Source organism: Amblyomma mixtum, chromosome 9 (assembly GCF_055824585.1).
Source record: "Amblyomma mixtum isolate Tamu chromosome 9, ASM5582458v1, whole genome shotgun sequence".
Taxonomy (NCBI): Eukaryota; Metazoa; Arthropoda; class Arachnida; order Ixodida; family Ixodidae; genus Amblyomma; species Amblyomma mixtum.
In genome coordinates this window covers 15,552,026-15,570,675 of record NC_143020.1, presented here as the reverse complement: position 1 = coordinate 15,570,675, position 18,650 = coordinate 15,552,026, and the positions used below count along the sequence as shown (strand labels likewise).

The window sequence follows — 18,650 nt, the reverse complement described above, 5'->3', positions numbered from 1 at the left end:
AGAACGACAGCGTGCTCTACCATAAGATCAGTGAACGCAGATAATGCCCGCTTTGTATAGTTAAGATTATTTTTTGAAACGTTTTATAGGAGCAAGGAGTAAATGGTGGAAAGAACCTGGTTAGTTGAAATCCCAACAAAGTGAGCCAGTTGCTACACATAGCGACAAGAGACCACGCAATGCAGGCGACAACTAGGAAGTCTAAAACATTTTGAAAACATGTAGCAACGCTCACAGAGAAAAACCATTAGAAAGGTAACAAGTGGAGCAAAAAGAAAAACAAAAAAACAAGAAGATGCCCCCCGGTGACGGAGGTTAGGCAGCCCCGCTACAGTGCCAGTTGAAGAGCTTGCTTGAAGTGAAGAGCTGCGGCGAGAAATTTGGCGAGGAATGCGTTCGACCTGTGTTCGAAAAACCGAGCAATAGAGATGTCCCCTAGGATGATACTACTCGCAAATTGAGCGCCGGCATTTTGCACATGGCACCATCGCGTCACCAATACCAGCGGCACAGCAAGACACAATATCGGCCTATTGGAACATCAAGATTCTCAGAAACATGCACTGCCGGCCAGTCAATGACGACAAAAGGTCCATACATTAGTTCTTTGAAGTCCGAAGAAGAAAAATCCAAAACAAGAGAATAAGCGCCCGCATCTTCGCTATAGATTTAGTTTTAGGGGTGTTTAACGTCGCAAAACGACGCAGACTATGAACGAAGACGTACTGAAGGGCTCAGAAAATTTCTCCCACCTGGGGATCTTTAACGTGCACTGATATCAAAGGACATTTGCCGCTAAGCAAGATTCTAATGGCCCGTATGCAGTGTGGTTTAACTGCACGTTATACGTAATGCAGTACGTAATCCGCGCTCTCCCTACACATAATGTCCATTGTTAGCGACAGAGGGCATGTGGCGCCATCCATCAGAGCTGCTAGTAACCAGCTTTCGTGGCGCGGGTTCTAATACATAATATTGGAAAAGAATGCAGAGCGCGGTGTCACTAGCAAAGGAAAGCTTTGGGAATGAAAAGCGGCTAGCGTATCTACCATATCTATGACTCGTCCTAGAGTACGCTACGCGATTCCTTCAGGGCATTTCATGCTTATATCTGCACTTGACGATAAGGTAGTGCGTGATTTTTTTGTTTTTCAGTTTGCACAACGTAAGCTCATAAATCTGAAATCCTTATGTCTTCTGTGGTTCCGCCACTTCGTGTAAGACAGGTTTTGCTTGCCGCCAGTAAGTATAGCGGGCTATTTGTTTACTTTTGTTATTTTTTCCACTCCCTCCCTGCTGAAAAAAAGTTCTATGATGCAATAACCTCATAGATCATTGATCATGGAATATCATACAATCTGTATGACATATACAATCTGTATGATATATCATACGATTCGTGTGATATATCATAAAGATTGTATGATATGTCATACAGATTGTATGATATTCTATGATCAATGATCTATGAGGTTATTGCATCATAGAATTTTTTTTCAGCAGGGCTTTCCCGCATTTGCCCTGTTCCCTATCCATCTATTTCTATGCCATGTCGCTCGCGGGCAGATTTGTTCTTGTGTCCACCTTCTTTCTGTCATCAGAAGCAAGAACCATTTCACCTCACTCTTGAGAAGGGCCGAACTACAGCGTAAATATTGACCAGTAAATGTAGTTTTTAAAAGAGTTTATCTCTTACTGTATCAATAAATAGGGTTGACAAAGTCGTCGAGGGCTATGTACTCTCGACCGCTTAAAGCGACCTCTTTGCATCAAACCCTTTCCAACCAATAAAATGTTCCACAACAAATTCACCTAAAAATCACCTGTAATTTTCAAAGATAGGTTTTTTAAGTTAAAGGGAGCTCTTTCGGCGCAAAATTGCCAGTAGTGTAGTGCATCAGAATACAGCTAAGGCGGGCAAACTAGTAGGATCTTACTGACTAATATTGACTAATACTAATACTGAACAGGTAAGTTGTATATATATGAATGAGTAACTGTTATTGCTATGGTCTTTAGTCACTAATAATCGTGCAGCCCACCCCCACCTTAAGCAATACTCTTCTCAGTTTTTAGAATTTTGAAAACGATGTTAACCTTGGCGCAGTGGCCCAACAAATTCTGGCTATTTAGACTAGTTACGTGGACTGGAGAGGTTGCTTCGCCTGCAAGCTTTACGAAAATTCGTGTGTTTAGGCAAATGTAGGCGAATTGTGTTTGATTGCAGTGCCAAGGTTAACAGCTCTTTCTAAATTCTACAAGCTGGAAAAGATATTTCTTACGGTGGGCACACACCTCTCAACAAATAAGGAGAATAACAGTAACAGTTAAAGAGTTACCTAGTCAAAATAAATTGAGAAGTTAATCAGTTAATTAGTCAACTATTTATATTAGTTAACGTAACCGTGGCGCTTTGCGCCCCTATAGGGCACCGAGGAAAGGGCAGAGAAGGCGTCCCTCGTTGTAAGGGGTGTGGCATTGTGGTGAACTTGAACGTAATTTTTCTGTTGATTCTGCCTATTGAGCCTGTTATGCTGTGCCTGTTATGCTATGCGAAATTGGCGAGGTGGATACTATACACCTTACTTATGCCTGGGTGGAGTTCGGGCTCCAAAGGAATTGAGAGAAGGTTTTCTCTTAGCCCATCGAGAGCGAACGGCGTGATACGTGGAAGCGGGCCATACCGCTTCCGGAAATCAAGGGCTTTACATTGAACTGTTCGAACAGCCGTGCAAACAAGGAACACTTCCAAGCAAACGACATAGTTTGTGTCGACTAAAAGATTGTGTCGATGAATAAAGAGCTGCGATGGATGGAAAACTTTATTAAGCAAGCGAGTTTGGACCGTTCAATGTCTCAGCGCCACCTCGCAGCCCTCACATTAGGCGCATGTGTCCAGTGCACGTAGGCCCATGGCACTGACATCCCGGTTCACACAGAGAAGTTGAGTGTTCGGGACCTGCGACGCAAGGAGGGCCTCCCATTGGTACCATGTTCAGATGGCGGGCTGTCCCTGCGGGGGTGGATAGACAGGGCAGCCGACGATGATGTGGTCCAGAGTGGCATGCGATTCTCCGCAGATAGTGCACTCTAGGGAAATGTGGCGGAATTAGAGCTGCCGTATAGCAGCCGCATGACCACTGAGGGTTCGATTTGAAGTAACGTGTGTTTAAGGCAGCATCCGTGGGATGCAGTAGCAGCTAAACCCGTTCGTCTTTTAAGGCGGAAGCCTTTAATGCCTCATCGTTGTAAGCAGGAGCTGTCGACATGAAATGTCACGCTTTTCAGTTGGTCGAAACGGTCGTAACGTCACAGTGCGCGAATTTCAAACGGGCCCAATTGCACTTTAGCTACTAACCATGCAACCAATTAAAGGGATCGTATAGTGATGCTCCAAGTAAGTTTGAGTTTAGTTAATTGCTTACTTAACCAATTAGTCCAATTAACCTTTCTAGTCAGACCAGATAAATAAATAAAACCGAGTAAGAAATTGGCCGAGCTTGGGAATCGAACCCCGGTCTCCGGAGTGCGAGTAGAGCACGCTACAACTCCGCTATGCCAGCTCGATGGTTTGGTATGAACAAAGGTGCGTCTAGTGAATACGGTGTCTTCGTTTACTCCCATCTTCCTCCCTTCCCGTTACGGCGAGGTTCAGGTGTGCACCGAGATATGCGAGACAGATACATTTCCTTTCCTCAAAAAACAATTTACTGACGAGCAAGCCGTATTTGTCCGCGTTTCAGATTGGTCCAAATTGTCGTGATGTCACCACGCGCGAATTTTGACGGGTGTCCACGGAAATATGTGAGACAGTTACTGCGCAAATTTCTTTCGTCAAATACAATTTTCGACAAGTGTCTACTGAGATATGCGAGACAGATAATGCGTAATTTAATTTCCTCAAATACAATTTTCATTTTCTTCATTACGGCCCCTTTTTCTTCTTTCACTCCACTTCCTCCCTACCTGTACAGTGCGGCTCAGGTGTCCACCGCGACGACAGAGAATTACTGCGCCATTTCCTTTCCTTAAAAAGCGTTGCGTTCAAAGGGCAAGGCATCGCGCCGAACGGGTGGTGGCGTTCAATGGACTCCGTGGCAGCGCTACAACACGCTGTCGCGTTCCACTCCTAAAGGCGAAGCTTAAGCGTCATTAATTGGCAGTTAATTAATGCACCAACAAAGTGTGAAGTGAACAATCGCGTAGCAGAATGCAGCACTCAGGCTTTCGCCTTTCAGCACTTTAGCCGCTAAAGTTCCTCGTAATTTTTTTTTGCAGGTCCTTGATTCGTGCATCGACCCTGTCTCTGTTCAGCTCGGCGGCGGCGAATGTGCTGCTTCTTGGAATGAACGACACCAGCATGTGCCAGTGACAGTGCTTTTCCCCGCCAGCACCAGAATTTTCAACGGCACCGACGGCCGCTGTTCTGAACTTTTTCGACGTCCGCCGTGGCTATCCCAAGGAACACCGACATCATCGAATCTTTCGGGAACCGCCCTTGCGGTTTTCTTCACCAGTGGGCAAGGCAACAACTGTTGGATGCAGTCGCAGCTAAACCCGTTAGTCTTTTTTATGCAGGTCCTTGCTTCGTGCATCGACCCTGTCTCTGTTCAGCTCGGCGGCGGCGAATGGGCTGCTTCTTGGAATGAACGACACCAGCATGTGCCAGTAACAGTGCTTTTCAGCGCCAGCACCAGAATTTTCAACGACACCGACGGCCGCTGTTCTGAACTTTTTCGACGTCCGCCGTGGCTATCTCAAGGAACACCGACATCATCGAATCTTTCAGGAACCGCCCCTGAGGTTTTCTTCACCAGTGGGCAAGGCAACAACTGTGGGATGCAGTCGCAGCTAAACCCGTTCGACTTTTTTATGCAGGTTAGTAGATATCGTCACTCTTATGAATTTAAAAGCGGTGCTCTTTGTTTGGTCGTGCTGCCTTGCCCAGGCGTCTTGCTTGAAACATTTGTAGAGTGTTTTGATTCATTTTGTTTACTTGCACTTTTGCTTAGCGGTGACGTTGAGCTTAATCCAGGCCCAGAGGTAGCAATGAAACTCGATGAAATTATCGAGAATTAAAAGGTTTCTTCAAGCGAACTACAGTCTGTAGGGGCAAAACTTGACTTGCATGTAGCGGAAACAAATCAGAGACTTGCTTTAATTGAAAGCAAACTGGAAGTACCATCGCAAACAGCCCAAAGGGTGGAAGCATGCGAGCACTCGTTGGGAGGATTGAACAGAGAAATAGTTTCGCTAAGAACAAAGGTGGACTATCTTGAAAACTACTCCCGTCGGAACAATCTGCTCATTTATGACATTGAAGAGTCGGAAACTGGAACAGTAGATGACCTTAAGAAGCATGTTCTGACGGAAATATTGGCACGTTGGTAATAAGCGGCCTAGGGTCAACAGCAGCGTAGCCAGGGACGTGCGCTTCTAGATGATGATGATGATGATGTCCTCGCTTCTAGAACACTTCCACAAACACTTCCTCCTCTTCTTAAAACGCGCTTTGGCGGCACGAGCGCTGGCGTAATTAGCCCCCCCCCCCCCCCCCCCTCCTCCGAAGCCATCGACCCGATGCCGGCCCGAACACAGGGGTGGTCGCTGGAACAGTTAGTGCGTCCTTTCGTAGTAGGGCTTCAGGCGAACTACGTGGACCACCTCGGGGCGGGGGTGGCGTCGAGACTGCTGAGTCCCGTGAGGGACGACTTCATAATTCAGGACTCCAAGGCGTCGCACAATGCGGTAAGGACCAAAATAGCGGCGCAAGAGCTTTTCACTTAGTTCGCGTCGTCGGATCGGTGACCAAACCAAGACAAGATCACCCGGAAGGTATTCAACAGGCCGCCTCCGTAGGTTGTAGCGTTGCGCGTCCTGGCCCTGTTGGTCTTGAATGCGAAGCCGTGCGAGTTGGCGGGCAGCTTCGGCGCGGTATAAGAAGGATGCAACGTCGTCATTTGGGTGATCGTCGTCATGGGGCAGCATGGCATCCAGTGTTGTCGTTACCTGACGGCCATAGACGAAGCTAAACGGCGTCATGTTGGTGGTTTCTTGTACGGCTGTATTATACACTCTTAGAACTAAAGGAGTGCAGAGGAGTGCCCAGAACACACTTTGAAGGAGTATTCGCTTGTCCCATATTCCACTCCTTTTTCCAGAATAAAATTACTCCCTCTGGACAAAGAGTGATCCAACACCTACTCAAGGAGTACTGTACTACTCCTGCAATAGAGTACAGGCACTCCTCCGAGGGAGTAAAGCTACCACATTGAAACAGCATCCTACTAATCTTGCAGGTAGAGTTCCAGGACTCCGTTTGTTAGAGTGACTATACTCCTTCAAGGAGTATCAGCCCAGATCTTATATTACTCCTTCCAAAGGAGTTTCACGTCTTTTCAATGTATCGTACTAATTTCCTTATTTCACATATTCTTCAGAGCAAGTTGGTCATATGTTTTGCAGGATCCACCTGCGCTACATCTACAAAAGAGTAATGAGCAAAAGGGATTATAATCTTTGAGTAGAATAATTTTTGCTCATACAACTACTTTATGGCTACACTACAGTTTGTACATTAGTATGGTGCTCTGTCTGCGTTGGGAATAACAATAGTTCAAGAAATAATGACACAAATGTACAACACTGATAACTTTTATTTCTCAAGTCATTGCTGTGATTGCTGTGGCTGCCCAAAACACGCTCGGGAGGCGCTCGCTAGGATCAAGCCCCATTAGTGTCTCAAGCAGCAGACAAGCCCGCTTTGTTTTTGGGGTGTACTTGACATTAAATGCCAAGAACACTGCCAAAAGCAAAGTAAACCCATCTACCAAATCCACCGCAGTGAGCTGTAAGCGCTCAAAAGAAACTAAGATGCTGGATGATGCCGTAGCTTGCTCGGCTGAGTGAAGGAGCTTTGGCTATGAGTGCATTTCACCGGGTGCCTGCAAACATGAATGAAAATAATGCAAGTAAGAGTCAATTCCAATGCCCTTTTCATACTATCCTGCATATAACCCCATGAAAAAAAAGAAAGAATACAACTAGAATGTACTGATCGTGTGTGTCATGTCGCCACTAGTGTGTACCTATATTGTGACCAAGTGCAGACACCTTTCATTGCAAACCTTCATTCAGAGCTACAATTTTATGAAGCCCAATACAATTATCACTATGCTAGTCCTTTCAAAAGCTGTGTGCATGTGAAACAAGCACATATTTACCAAATGAAAATTTTAACATGAGCAAGCTCTTCTGCAAGTATCATGATCAGCCTGACTACGCCCACTGCAAGGCAAAGGCCTCTCCCATGTTCTCCAATTAACCCTGTCCTTCGCCAGCTATGTCCACCGTGTTCCTGCAAACCTTCGCCCATGGAACATTTTGCTGCTTCCTGCTACACCTGCCTTCTCTTGGAATCCACTCTGTTACCCTTAAGGACCAGCGATTATCTTGCCTTCGTCTTACATGCCCTGCCCAAGCACCCTTCTTTCTCCTGATTTCGACTAGGATGTCTTCAACCCGCGTTTGTTCTCTCACCCACTCCGCCCGCTTCCGATCTCTTAACGTTACGCCTATCATTTCTATTTCCATAGCTCGTTGCGTTGTCCTTAACTTAAGCTGAACCCTCTTCGTTAGCCTCCACGTTTCTGCCCCATAGGTGAATACCGGTAGGATACAGCTGTTGTATACTTTTCTCTTGAGGGGTATTGAAAAACTGCCATTCATGATCTGAGAGAACCTGCCATATGCACTCCACCCCATTCATATTCCTCTAGTTATTACTCTTCATGATCCGGATCAGCGGTCACTACCTGCTCTAAGTAAATGTATTCCCTTATCACTTCCAGTCATTTCTAAAACCACACCTATTGTGCTTGACGGTTCTTGTCACATAATACATTGTGCAGTTTAAAATATAGGGTAACCTTGAATCGGGAAAACACTTAAACCAATGACAGTTTTCTTGCTGAAGAGAAATGGCTGTTGCAATTCCTGTTTCTCAGATACCATTAACTGAATTTCATGCTCTAAAATAGTGAAGGAAAAATTCAAAATTTTTCCTCTCAAAGAGGCAGACAACAAATTTCAGTTTGGTTTGGGTTGGTTTATGGGGTTTAACGTCCCAAAGCGACCCAGGGTATGAGAGACGCCGTAGTGAAGGGCTCCGGAAATTTCGACCACCTGGGGTTCTTTAACGTGCACTGACATCGCACAGTACACGGGCCTCTAGAATTTCTCCTCCAAAGAAATTCCAGCCGCCGCGGCCGGGATCGAACCCGCGTCTTTTGGGTCAGCAGCCGAGCAAATTTCAGTTGCACATTTTTTTTTGTTTTTAATGATGCATAAGGCATTACTATGCACGGATAACCACACAGTATTCGCCTATGACTGCTAAATAATTTGTAATTAAATATCTTCTCTCTCCTGCTTCACTTTTAAAAACTGAGCAATGGCAATGGCATCAAAGGTCAGTATAAGCCAGGGGAGGCATGAGGAAAACTGCAATATAATTGCGGCTTCGTCATTCATTGTGATTCCGACTCTTAAGGCAGGCTGGCTTTAGCATTGTAACTAATTAAAACGATGAAGTAGCGATATAGTAGCTTTTTTGTGCCTTCCATAACCTATACTGAACATTGATGTCATAGCAATTGCTATGCTATTGAAACAGGGAAGAAATCTGGTTGTAATTCTTGATGGAACAGTGCAAAACATCGGGACAAGAGACAAGCGCTGACTTACAACTGGTTTTTATTTCGAAGAAACATTGCTTCTTATACCTTCTTCACCCTCTCAAAAAACACATGCGTCGCAACCATATCGTTCAAGCGTCCACAAAAAAGCATAAGACAAATAATCACAGATATTTATAATCACATTTTTAACATGTCAAATTCTTTCTTAGTCAAAGCAACAGACGGCATGCTGACACAATCGTCGCGCAGACTCGCTATCGAAGCTGCCTCGATTATTTCCCGGACTAACTGGTCTTTGTGATTAGCCAAAGCTTTGCATTTTTGGAAAACCGGTGCACAACTAGTTGAAGGGCAATCTCTGCAATGGATTCCCAGGTTCCTGCAAACTTGCTCGAAATTATTTTTGTGTTCTAGCAGCCTTTCATTCATGCACCTGCCAGTCTGCCCAATGTACTGTTTACCGCAAGTCACTGGCAACGAATAAACAAGGCCTTCGGTGCACTCCACAAAGGGGGTTCGATGCTTTATCGTGCATCCCTGCTTTTTTTGGTCGGATCGGAGTTGACTCGTCTGCACAGACTTTTGAGTTTATTAGGAGCAGGGATCACTACATTCACGCCAGCTTTTCGACCTATGCCTTTCAGGCGATGGGAAATATTGTGAAGATACGGAATTGCTACTACCGGCCTCCTTTCTTTCTGTTTCTGTGCATCATCTTGCTGCTCGGGCCTAGCCTGCATCAGGTGCTTTTTCATCTGCTTGGCAACAGATACCAACAGGTGCGAGGGGTAACCCGAGTTGCCAAGCCGTTCCGCCTGGCGAAGAAAGCTCACATTCATTTTGTGAACACAGGATTTCCTCAAGGCATTCGTGAAGCACAAGTTCACAATAGCCCTCTTGGTCAGCTTAGAGTGAGCTGATTGGAAGGGCATTGGCGCTTTCTCCGCTCTGGGCTCATAGGCCCAGCAGGCGTGCCCTCTAGTGAACTCAAGTCTCAGGTCTAAAAACCTGAGTGACCCTTGAGCAGGAAGCTCGTGCGTGATAATAAGTGGCTGCAAAGCCTGCGCAAAGCGACCCACCTCCTCCATTACTGCTTCTAGCGTATTCGCCCTTTGGCCATCACAAAGAACTAGGTAGTCATCAACGTACCTAAATACCTTTTTAACACTAGTACCTGCAAGGGTTACATTCAGGAACCTGTCTTTTCGTGCCAAGTACAAATCACTGAGTAGAGGCGCGATACATGAACCAATGCAAACACCGCGTTTCTGGAGATACACTTTTTCCTCCCAACAGACGTAAGTTGACCTGAGGTACACTGCTAATAGCTCCAGGAACCCTCTAATAGACATTCCGCAGGCGTTTTGAAATGCAACAGCACCGTGCGTATCTATGCATTCTTCTACAGACACCATCAGCTCGTTGGCCGCTACCAGCTCTGCGAGAGGAATCTCCCAGTGGGACGTACTGTAAGGTACTTGAAAGACAATTCCCTTGCGTTGCTGACCTCTGACAAAGAGGGGGGCTTTGCTGTGATTTCCAAGGACTTGTACAAAACTAAGGCGTTAGAAACCATCAGCTCTGTTTTTGACGAGCACAAGACATCAGCTGTTAGGAAAGCAAAGGTAACTGCTATGAAGCTATGCAAAGAACTTAAACTTGAATACCTCCTTCGAGGCATAAAAACTTGCAAGAAGTCTAACTTGGACGCATTTTTCACTGTAAAAACTCACAAACCAGACTGGCCCATGAGGGTAATAATTTCTGAGGGAGGGACGTGGCAAAAGGTTCTTGGTGTCTTCTTGCAAGCAAAATTAAAACTACTAACAATTGACGACCCATTTCAGGTGAAATCTTCGGACGATATAGCTAGATTTTTAACTGACAATTCTAGCAGTGCCTTTACCGCATGCTCAGTTGATGTAAAAGATTTGTATTATTCCATACCGCATGACGAGCTGATGGTGTCTGTAGAAGAATGCATAGATACGCATGGTGCTGTTGCATTTCAAAACGCCTGCGGAATGTCTATTAGAGGGTTCCTGGAGCTATTAGCAGTGTACCTCAGGTCAACTTACGTCTGTTGGGAGGAAAAAGTGTGTCTCCAGAAACGCGGTGTTTGCATTGGTTCATGTATCGCGCCTCTACTCAGTGATTTGTACTTGGCGCGAAAAGACAGGTTCCTGAACGTAACCCTTGCAGGTACTAGTGTTAAAAAGGTATTTAGGTACGTTGATGACTACCTAGTTCTTTGTGATGGCCAAAGGGCGAATACGCTAGAAGCAGTAATGGAGGAGGTGGGTTGCTTTGCGCAGGCTTTGCAGCCACTTATTATCACGCACGAGCTTCCTGCTCAAGGGTCACTCAGGTTTTTAGACCTGAGACTTGAGTTCACTAGAGGGCACGCCTGCTGGGCCTATGAGCCCAGAGCGGAGAAAGCGCCAATGCCCTTCCAATCAGCTCACTCTAAGCTGACCAAGAGGGCTGTTGTGAACTTGTGCTTCACGAATGCCTTGAGGAAATCCTGTGTTCACAAAATGAATGTGAGCTTTCTTCGCCAGGCGGAACGGCTTGGCAACTCGGGTTACCCCTCGCACCTGTTGGTATCTGTTGCCAAGCAGATGAAAAAGCACCTGATGCAGGCTAGGCCCGAGCAGCAAGATGATGCACAGAAACAGAAAGAAAGGAGGCCGGTAGTAGCAATTCCGTATCTTCCCAATATTTCCCATCGCCTGAAAGGCATAGGTCGAAAAGCTGGCGTGAATGTAGTGATGCCTGCTCCTAATAAACTCAAAAGTCTGTGCAGACGAGTCAACTCCGATCCGACCAAAAAGAAGCAGGGATGCACGATAAAGCATCGAACCCCCTTTGTGGAGTGCACCGAAGGCCTTGTTTATTCGTTGCCAGTGACTTGCGGTAAACAGTACATTGGGCAGACTGGCAGGTGCATGAATGAAAGGCTGCTAGAACACAAAAATAATTTCGAGCAAGCTTGCAGGAACCTGGGAATCCATTGCAGAGATTGCCCTTCAACTAGTTGTGCACCGGTTTTCCAAAAATGCAAAGCTTTGGCTAATCACAAAGACCAGTTAGTCCGGGAAATAATCGAGGCAGCTTCGATAGCGAGTCTGCGCGACGATTGTGTCAGCACGCCGTCTGTTGCTTTGACTAAGAAAGAATTTGACATGTTAAAAATGTGATTATAAATATCTGTGATTATTTGTCTTATGCTTTTTTGTGGACGCTTGAACGATATGGTAGCGACGCATGTGTTTTTTGAGAGGGTGAAGAAGGTATAAGAAGCAATGTTTCTTCGAAATAAAAACCAGTTGTAAGTAAGCGCTTGTCTCTTGTCCCGATGTTTTGCGCTGTTCCATCAAGAATGAATAACCAACATCCCCAAGCTGCTGTCCTGGTTGTAATTATTTAGCGATTGGAGACGAATACTATGCAACAATTCTATGTATACGAATGCCCAGCACGTCACTACAAAGAACACACATAACCAAAAATTTGGTGTTTATACTCATTTAAGGTAATACTACTTCCCACGCAAGAACACGACAGCCATGTGTAAACTTTTTGCTTTCATAGTAATAAAATCTATCCAACGACAAGTTAGGCGCAGCATACCTGCTCTTTATAAATATGCAATACTGACAATGTTTGACACTAGCATTTGGCATGAACGAGATAACTGTGATTACTTCGCACATTACGTGCCAGTCCATACTTTTATGCACAATTTAGATTTGCAAATGTAATGTGTAATTCTCTCTGACTGCCACGTTAGTGCACTGCAAACCAATGAAGTTGCCTTGCATTTGCAATGTTCTCACTACTTTTATGCAACACTGATCACTTCAGTATATCTGCATCGTTCTGTTAGACGGCCACGGGATAGCTAGAATTAAGGCTATTTTATGTGATGGAAACCATTGACTAGACAACAAAGAAGAAAAGCCTCAACTACTGTCCTGGTGCTGGGACGTCTAATAAGAGCTCAGAAAGACTCGGTTTCAATACGCCAAACCCTCCGCATAATATTACCCTGTGCGAAAATACCCCACCCCACCCTAGGTTAATTTCTGTCCACATGCACCAAGGCTCACTGCACCTGTTATAAATATTGCCCTAAATATTGCAATCAAGCTGCCCGTGTATGCATAGGCTATCTGTGCATCGAGAAAGAAAGAAGTTGTTAGGAATGTTTCACACCAAAAACAGAAAAAAAGGCAGCCTGTTTCTCAGAAACAGCTAAGAGCATGAAATGGTGTGTCCAAAAAGATTAGGCTGCTTTGTACTTATTTATGACAACGAGAACTGTCAGAGCTGCGCTTTCAAAAATTCAGGAGCTTTGTGCACAAATGTAGCTTCCGTATGCACGTCTTGCAGCACCAACGCTTCCGAATTGAAACGACCGATGAATATGCACAGGAAAAAGCAAATAGAGAGCGCTTGAATTTAAAAGAAAAGCTACCTTGCACAATCAGAAATTTCACGACAGAACCTTCCAAACAGTGACGTTGTACTGGTTGCGGTATACCGAATATATACCTAGCAAATAAGTGTGCGCTTTGTTAACAAGCGGGATTCTGTGGCGGCAATGCTACAGCTCCAATTCCGAAAACCTAATGCTGCAGAAATTGAGTTTTCAAAATACGTGCGAATGCACGATACACTTTTGCACGCATTTAGAACTTTCAGTTGTGAAACACAGACAACGAATCTTGTGTATGCGTCTTCCATGGCTGGTAAAAAATTCTATAAGTCTCCAGTTTGCCTGTGTACTCCACAAATTCTAGGATCCCTTTCCGCTACATGTCAAATTTCACTGAAGCGAAAGTAATACAACCGACAGCTGATGATCTGCTAGGGCAACAGGATTTCAAAAGTTTGAGAAGGGCAGTGGGAGTCCAATCCAGGTGGAGTAATGAAATTTGACTAGTAACAGACAGGGATCCTCCAATCTGTGGAGGACACCGGCAAATTGGAGACTTGCGGAGGAATTTTTTTACCCGCCAAGGAACACGCATACACAAGAGAGAACCACAGAGGACTACGGCTTTTACCAGCCCTTGTCCTGTGCGGTTCTGTCTTGTGTATGCGTCTTTTTTGGCTGATAAAAAAATTCTTCCATAAGTCTCCAATTTGCCTGTGTACTCAACAAACCGCAGGATCCCTGTCCACTACTAGTCAAATATTTCAACTCCACCTGGCTTGGACTCCCACCGCCCTTCTCTGTGGAGAAAGGGTGACAGCAGCTGGCAAAGGACAAGGTTAACTGCAGATCAACTGGGGAAGCATTATCCTGCACTGATTTTGATGGCAGGTTCACAAGACAAACAAAATCAACTCGAGGAGCGGGGTGCACATCATGCGACTGAATGTCAATGGCCAGTGAAAATGGCACCAGCACTGTGGAATGCACATGCAGAAAACGAGACGCATTTTTTTGTCAACTTTGAGTAGCAGTCTACTGCAATTTTAAAGAGCAAAGCTCTCAAGTATGGCAACACTGGCACTTTTTGTTTTACTGGGGTGAGGGTCGTCGTGAGGGTTGAAGTCCATATTTCTTTTCCATCCACTGTGTTAATTGCGAGCTATGTTTACCTAATAGGGGCTGGGCATCTAACATCACCGTTATTTCTTTGCAGCAGTTAAAACAATACAGCATACATTTTATAACATGCTTAACGAATTTTTGGGAGCAGCATGCTTTTACCCTTCTACTATTTGTTGCTACTGAATCAGTTTGGCGTTGACAAAAGATCTGTAATAAGGAGTAATTACTCATTGACATCCACTCGAGCACAGCCAAATGGCTACAAAGGAAAGCTATACAGCTTTCACAGAAACTTCGTAGTTAAAGAAAGATTCGTCCTGGTCCGGTGTTCGAACTCAGAACCACCACTTCACAGGAGCAGTCGCTCTATCAATTTGTCCAACCTGGACGGCAAGCTTATGGTAGGGCGAGAGCAAAGTGATCAATAACTCGAGTGGGAACTGTGTTGGTCCAATGTTTTAGGACCCCTAAAACATTGGACAAACTCAGCTCCCGCTTCATGTTACCTCTAAAACATTGGACAAACTGAGTTCCCGCTTCATGTTACAATACTGAGTGACATTTTGGTCTATACACCAGAAATACCGGTAAAGCATCATGATAGAACACAATGTTTTTTAAAGGGATAAAGGAATATGTTCGTCCTTTCAGAGGGCACATATGCATAAGAGGCAACATGTGTGAAATAGTCTCTGCACCTGAAGCAGTGTAAATTCCATTATGTTAACAGCAGCAGTCAAAAGCTTCATGAGCGACTATTTCATACAGATCATGTAATTACATTCATGTAATTCAGGATCAGATTCATGTGATTATACAGGGAGGTACTGCTGCTAAGTGCACGTAGAGCTCTGCATGCATTTCTAAACCCGGCTGTGAGCCTATGTCTACGAAATTTTTCTAAATAGGCAGGTAAGGTATGCATCACTGGAAAACAATACCTACCACAAACAGCTGAGGAGAGATAGCACAGCCAAAAGCTGGAAGCACGAATGGCCCAGTAGATACTGGCAGCTGGCAACTGCAAATAAATATGTCAGAGCAACTGTTGTCAGTGGCCGTAACAATGTCATGAATGACAAGAGAAGAAATTGTCTACTGCTTCATAAATTAGAATAAGGTAGTAACATAGGAACACAAAAAGCAATGAGAGGGCCCATGACAAAAGAAATGAACAGATTGTATGTGATGCACCGATATACATTTTTTCAGTAGATTTACATGACTGTCACACCCGCATAGAAAGATGAGCAGGCTGGAATACCACTATTTTTATGCATGATGAAAAGAGCGTAACTATTCGAATATAGCATGCACAGGATTTTATTACTACTAGGGTGCTTTGCAGCAGCACCGAAGGTATTTTTAAATTGAACGTAGCGACCAGTAGACCCGTCTGCTTTGCACAAATGATGAGAGGATGGAAAAGGCATGCATTCATTAGCAAGAAGCACGATATCTCACATCACAGCATGAAACGAAAATTGGTATTGCATTTAACAAATCTGCACAGAAATAAAAACTGCCTAGTGGCAATGCAAGTAAGAGCAAGGGAAAAAAATACCGAAGAAAACTGGTGAGTGTGGTGCAGGGAGGTCTGTGGGTATGGTCTCGTGCCTGGGAATAGTTCCGAGCGCGGAGAATCGCCGGCAGCACAGCTGGTGGCAGTCAACCAAGAATAAATAAGAGAAAGTGAAAATCAATAACAAACCATCACCGATATAGCGAACGACTTGAAAGCGGGCCGCACAAACGAGGGATATAGCAAAAAGCTTGAAATCCTAAATAAGTGCGCAGTTGCATCCCAAACAGTTCTCAAAATCTGAAGGCGAGGAAGCATCGACACCTACACCTCAGGGCAGACGCAAGAACGATCTAACTTTGACATAATACTGTGTCAAATTCTGTTCCATGGGGAAGCACAGATAAAAATTTACAAATGACTAGGCAAGGGATATGCCCCAGCCTTTTACACGCGATCATTGTCCCCGAAAAAATTGTATGACAAATATTAAGGCGTAAGCACTAATCCCACGAGTACACACACTGAGCACTGTCTGTTGGTAGCTGGCCTAGCGCGAGTGCTCTGTCGCGCGGCACTGCCGCTCATCGTCATCTTCTAAGTAGCACAAATCAATCCGACGGGCACCAGCCGCGAGGCAACTCGACCGTTGTCAGTTCCCTTGTCTGTCCGCAGCTGGCCTAGCAAGAGCGCTCTCTAACGTGGCACTGCACGCTCATCATCCTCTCCTACGTAGCACAAATCTATGCTATTGGAATGTAGTAAACTTTGTCTGTTGTTTTTCGCAGCGCTAGCAAGCGACCGCATAACTCTGTTGTGATAACTGGTGGCATTTTTATTTACCGCGGCACCCGAGTACTAAACGCAGATAGAGACTATGGAGCAACAGTTGCCATGCGGCCTATACGCCCGTTCTTTTCTGGTAAAGGCCGATTCACACGATTTTCCGTTCGCCCGCTGCCGCGGCCGACAGCGCGCCTCTCAATGTGGTGACGCATGAATACGTAGTGCGCGGGCCGCGGGCGAACGGACCGTCGTGTGAATCGGCGTTAACGCATTATAGCTGAGGCAACCGCACGCAGACTGCCTGCAGTGCCATCCCTATATAGGCGCACACTAATAACGCGTGCGAATAGAGATCAGAAGTAAAGAAACGTACACGGGACTCACCGTTCAGACGGCTCATCAAGGCTTAGCAAAACCGCACATTCTTCTTCGTTGCCTCTCCAGATGACAAGAAGTCGTAGCGCTACCTTTCTTCAGGGCTTTACCCGTTCAAAATCACCAGTGTTGACAGGGCGTAATTCTCGTCGTTGGTTTCCAAAACACACTTGTGTTCTTCATACACGTCCACCGCACGAGCACTCAAACAATGCTACGAAAACCCAAATAACACAAAACGTGACGACGGCTGCAGTTTTGCTTCGTTGAAAAAACCTACAAATGCGCTTTTTTTATTACTAATATTTGAATTGTGTTCGCAACAAAAACAAATTATATTTTTTCATTTTATTTCTTTATTAAATGCGAATACCAAAGCGCTTTTAGATACTTTTGCTGACATGTCGTTTGTAGAAGCTGCGATCCTGTGATCCCATCCCCGGGTGTCCTAGCAGACGACGGCGCAGACGACGCTGTTGACGGAATGCAATTTCGATTGACGGGAGCGAAAATCCCTTAAATGCGACAAAAAAGGCAAAGAAACGCACCGTATCGCAAACTGGTCCATATCAAGGATATGTTCGACGCGAGCGGTAGGACAAAGAGCAGCTGCGATGCATTACTCTACGCGACACTGGCATGGTCGATGGAGATCTACATGAAACAGAGCTTAAATGTCACCCGTACAAGCGGATTACTGTGATATCAACTGCGTTACGGAACTACGACGATACTTGCTTCACACTTTAGCTTATATGCAACAGCGGCCCGCACTCGCCGCATCCTGTTCGAGTGTACTTTCACTAGCAAGAGCCCACATGCATGGAAGCCGACAGAAGCAACTGTCTTTTCGAGTTCAGATTGTTCCGAATAATACGAGCAGCTTACTTTAGCACGTACTCGAATTCAAGTTCTCAGCCTGTGTGTCACGTATGGTGACGATGGCGTCGAGGACGAGCTTAAGAATCGCCTTAACGTGGCCGCAACGCAGCCGGTATCCCAAGCATTCGTGCGCTAATTGTTGTTCACCTGTACTGCGAACGTGCGCTCAGTCGCAGGCCAGCCGCTAGCTGCTCGATTTGCCAGCCTTGCGAGTACAATTCGCAAGTTTCTGAGCCAATCTTTGAGCGAGCCGAGCTTTCAGCTATGACGCTGCTCGCGAGCGCGCCGCGCGACGAGCTTCGGCCTGCTCCCTGGCTGCCGTATTCGTAGCTAAGCCTAGGAGGTTTCACTTCGATGCCAGAGCTGAGAGCGCTTTGAAACTGGCTAGCGCTGAGGTGCTACTCTTTGCATTGTAAGTACGTTTTATTGTGAACTATGTCTCGTAGTGAAATAAAGATATGTTCGGGTCCACCCGAACGGTGATGATGGCGTCGAGCTTAAGAATCGCCGCAACGCCGCCGATATTCCATGCATACATGTGTGCTAAATTTGTTCACCTGTGCTGTAAACGTGGGCATAAAGGCTCGCTCAATCGCAGGCCAGTCGCTGCTCGATTTTCCAGCCTTGCGTGCGCGATTCGCAAGCTACGGAGCGAATCATTGAGCGAGCCGAGCTTTCAGCAACGACGGCGCCCGCGATCGCGCCGGGCGACGAACTGTGCGCTGCTCGCTGGCTGCCCTTGTCGTCGCTAAACCTAGCCGATTTCACATAGATGCTGTAGCTGAATGCGCTTCGAAACTGGCCAGCACTTAGGTGCTAC

General features: G+C 45.6%; 1 long non-coding RNA gene across 1 annotated transcript; it reads right to left on the bottom strand.

Annotated features, from left to right (window-relative positions):
• Positions 1–6,638: 6,638 nt before the first annotated feature.
• LOC149328381 (uncharacterized) lies at positions 6,639–17,477 on the bottom strand. Its single transcript, XR_016285771.1, has 4 exons — positions 16,958–17,477; positions 15,830–15,923; positions 15,211–15,286; positions 6,639–6,944 (listed from the first exon to the last, which is right to left on the bottom strand). It is a non-coding gene; the product is annotated as an uncharacterized LOC149328381 (long non-coding RNA).
• Between the last annotated feature and the right edge of the window lie 1,173 nt (positions 17,478–18,650).